We start from the raw sequence: 4834 nt of genomic DNA, 5'->3' as shown, positions 1-4834 counted from the left end.
ACATGCAATGATAAACATGTCACACAATTTTTTTCCTTTCTTGATGGAAATAGGGCAAAATAGAACATAGTAGAATCCTGTATTTGTAGGGTAGTATTATAAACTATGAATACATCTGTAAGGGAATTTGAGTACTTCATGCATCCCAATTATCAATATTAAAAAAAATTGTTGAGCCATAGCCAGTTTGGTTCAGTGAATAGAGGGTCGGCCTGTGGACCAAAGGCTCCCGGGTTCAATTCCAGTCAAGGGCACGTACCTTGGCTGCATGCTCCTCCTCGGCCCAGGCCCTGGTCGGGGTGCGTACAGGAGGCAACCAGTGGATGTGTTTCTCTCACATTGATGTTTCTCTCTGTCTTTCCCTCTCTCTTCCACTCTCTTTAAAAAGATCAATGGACAAATATTCTTGGGTGAGGATTAACAAAAATAAATAAAAAGAAAAAAGAAAGAAAAAAATTTGTTGATCAAGCCAGAAGAATGAATTATCTTCCTATTTTCTCTATATAAAATGATATGGCAAAATAGTTTTCATATAAAGATTATCCAAATTTTAAAATGCATGAAAAATAGCATTATAGAAGTGTTTTAGGTGGTTAATTAATAAAGATACCATCTTTTTTTAATCAATATTTTGTCAGCTTTTAAAAATTTACCAAGAGGGAACCCTAAAAAATAAATATTTTTTAAATTTATTTTATATATATATATTTTTTTTTTTCATTGTCTCCCATTTTCCCCTCTTTATCCCCCTATGCCCAGCCCCTACCCTGTTGTTCATGTCCATGGGCTATGCATATAAGCATGTAAGTTCTTTGGTTTCTCTCTTCTTGACTCCCAATGCCCCCCTCCCCCATTGAAGTGTGTCAATCTGTTTCATGCCTTCATGCTTTAGGTCCTTTTTCTTGGGGCAAAATTAATTGGCTGTGAAGAGGTCCAGTCATTACCCTACTCTTTCAATTGCCCAACAGTGAAATTTCAGATGACCTTCGTGGCCACCTCCTTTTTTAGCTCTTTACTTGTCTCATTAAATAGGAAATGGGCATGGGTCGGGACAAAGATTTTCTTTGCATAAGAACATGTAACGCTTGCATGTTCTATTATTGCAATATTGTGAATTTTTCTTTTTCGGAGAAATGTGCACACAGATCTTCGTGTATTTCACTTGAAAATAATGAGTTACTATTAGTTATTTCTACTTTTTATTCAAAAAGAGAGAAATGTGGGGAAAATGTCATGGTTGCTTTAGATCTATAGGGAAGAATTTGGCCAGGAGTATCCTAATACTACAAGATTTAATACATATTTTATGGTTAATATTATCTATCATCAGTTACAAGTTTATACTTACTATACTAACCATTAAGTAATTAGAGGAGATATGGAATGGTGATTAAGAGCTTCAGCTCAAGTCCAGCTGGTATGGCTCAGCATTGAGCCTCGACCCAGGAAACAGGAGGTTGCTGGTTCGTTTCCTGGTCAGGGCACATGCCCGGGTTGCGGGCTTGATCCCCAATGAGGGTTGTGCAAGAGGCAACTGATCGATGATGTTCCTGTCATTGATGTTTCTATCTCTCTATCCCTCTCCTTTCCTTTCTCTCTCTCTAAAAAAATAATAATATATATATATATATATATATATTATTAAAGAGCTAGACTTCCTGGGTTCAAATCCCAGTTTTACCTCTAATTATCTCTGTAAACTTAGGTAATTTTCAACACCTCTCTATACCTCAGTTTCCTCAGAAGTAGAGGATCACAAGTAGAGGATCAAAATATTATTCCTTTCATATACTTATTTTTTGGGATGAAATGAATGTCCCAGTTTTTGCACCTGTAAGATGCTCTTTCTCACAGGGTGGTTGTGGGGACTCAACTCATTAAACATGAACAGTGTTTAGCACAGGATCTGTCTCATGGGATGACTTCAACAAATGTGTTTTATGTAACAAGTCAGGAAAGAAGTCTGTCTTAACAGTACAAAATTAAATGCTTATTTTACTGTCACACACCATATTACAGCTGGGAATTTGGGCATTAATATGCTGTATGGACAGTGAATATGCTGAAAGAGAAACAGGCAAAGCATTAACTTTGAAGAGAAAATTCCCTTGACATCCTCACATTTCATTGCATGAATCACCAACTGAATATAGTGGAAAAGGAGAGTAAATATATTTAAAGACTTAAATGATTTTCTAATTTTAATAGAGCATATATATTTTTAAAAATTTTGTTGATTGATTGATTTGAGGGGGGCCAGGGGGAGAGAGAGACAGAGAGACAGAGAGAGAGAGAGAGAGATCAATTTGTCCCACTTATGTATGCATTCATTGGTTGCTGTTTATATGTGTCCTGACCGGAGACTGAACCCGCAACCTTGATGTATCTGGACAAAGCTACCCAGCCAGGGCTAAATAGAACATATCTTGATTTTAGTTCTCTATTCAACTCTATTGTGGAAATGTAATGGTAACACAATTTCTTCATTTTATCTGATATTAGTTCTCTGGTTTAGCTCTAATTTGTTGAGAGTAAACATGTGGCAAAACACTAAGTCACTTATTAAATCTAATGTTTTTTCTTATTATGTAATCATGACCAGGTTACATGTTCTAGGTTCTAAATGGCATTTAACTGGGTTTACTAGTATATAGCATTAAAGCATCCAGATAGAAAAATAAAGGGAGTCAGTCAATTATCCCTATTTTTCATAAAACACCAAAAATAAGTAAATATTTAGAAATGTCTATAGATTGACTGAATTTTTTACTTTTTATTTAGACACTGATCGTAATTTTAAAGACATACACTAAGTCAAAATACATTAAAGCTAGCTCTGTGCTTTTGAGTCATCCAATGTAAGCTATTTTTTGTGTCTTTAATTTCCCTAATTTTCAAGCTAGACATAGCAATGAACATTATAGTAGGCAGCAATGGCTTTTGCTTGCCAGAGCCACCCTTTATTTGGAGAACTGTCCCTTTGTACTTTACTAGAGCTTGGTGGCCGTCAATCACAGTACTCTGCCACCTGCTCTCTGCCTATCATGGTGACAAGTCAATAAAGTAGCCTGCTAATCAAAGTAACCCAATTCCCCAGGTAAAGTGGTTGGTCAGAGGTGAACATACAACCCACGATGAACCAATTAAAGTTCTTCCCTGGGACTTTTCAGCCAGAGATAGAGTGGAAACCTGTTCTCATTTCTAGATTATGGGGCTGGAAGGAGGTGCATATGGACCTCTATCTCCTCATCTGTAGAAGTAGAACAGGTCTACTTTCCAATAGAATAAAATCTGAGAGATGGAATGAGGGGACCTGACTATGTTGCTTGGTCCCCTAGATTTAGTTCAGGAACTACATTGTGTCCTTGCACCCCCACACATGTGTGTTGTTGTTTTCTTAAATATGTTTTTTTTTTCATTGATTTTTAGAGAGAGAAGGGAGAGAACTAGAAAGATAGAAACATCAATGAGAGAGTAACATCAATTGGCTGCCTCCTGCTTGCCCCCTATTGGGGATCAAGCCTGCAACCCAAGAATGTGCCCTAACCAGGGATCGAACCGGCAACCTCTTGGTTCCTGGGTCGATGCTCAACCATTGAACCACACTGGCCAGGTGTGAGTGTGTTTTAAAGATCATTTGAGTTGAAGGAGTCCTGGTAAGTATAGACATCTTTCTAATTTATTCATAGATGCAACCATGAAAGTGAATATATTACAATGGAGTACATTAAAAAATGTGATCCAGGTGAGTCACTTGAACCCAGGCAGTATTCAAAGCAATTGAGAGGCTAGGCTCTGGAGTCATACTGTGTACTTGCCTGCAGACTAATCACTAGTTGGGGCTGGGAAAGACAGCTCCTCTACAGGGGACATGTGCTCCCCACTTGTCACAGAGAGGGCCTCAGTCACCATGGACACTGTTGTCTTTCTTAGCAGTGCATTATGAGAAATGTCAACCACTTCTTGTCTCTCAGTCTATATCAACATTAGAAAGAGAAAGGTAGAATGGGATACCCATGAAAAACAGGAGCAAGCCTTTTTCTCTGTGGATGGGAAGGACATTCTTCCAGGTTGTGCTTTTAAGGAAACAATACAGTCTAAGCCACCATTGTGAGTCCACTATTTTATTCATTTTCATCACTTCCTGGGGCATTTGCCACCCTGGATTGGGGACTGCCTGTCCCTGAATATCTTCTCCAATACTACTTGAGTATTTTCATTTGTCTACTATGCTGCTGAAAGGTGGAGATTCATTTGGGTTAAGGATTCCATAGTAATGATACAAATCCCTCTGGGAAGTTTAGCAACAGAGCACAGGTTTCAGTGTCAGACTGCCTGGATTCAAAGGCCAACCCCATTGCTGACTGTAGGCAAGTTACTTAAGCTCTCTGTGCCTCCGTTTCCTCATTTGTGGGATGCAGATAATAATAGCAGCTCCAGCCCTAGCCAGTTAGGCTCAGAGGTTAGAGCAGGGGTGGGCAAACTTTTTGACTCGAGGGCCACAATGGGTTCTTAAACTGGACCGGAGGGCCGGAACAAAAGCATGGATGGAGTGTTTGTGTAAACTAATATAAATTCAAAGTAAAGGAGCGGAGGGGAGAGCAAGAGAACCGGATAGAACAGCCGGATCCAGCCCGCGGGCCGTAGTTTGCCCACGGCTGGGTTAGAGTGTCGACCCATGGACTGAACGGTCTCGGTCAAGGGCACATACCTCAGTTGCGGCTTGGTCTCTTGCCCTGTCCAGGATGAGTGCGGGAGGCAACTAATCAATGTGTCTCTTTCACATCCATGTCTCTGTGTGTCTCTCCCCCTCCCTTCTACTCTCTCTTAAAAA

This window comes from Plecotus auritus (assembly GCF_963455305.1).
Source record: "Plecotus auritus genome assembly, chromosome: 12".
Taxonomy (NCBI): domain Eukaryota; kingdom Metazoa; phylum Chordata; class Mammalia; order Chiroptera; family Vespertilionidae; genus Plecotus; species Plecotus auritus.
This window is presented reverse-complemented; position numbering follows the sequence as displayed.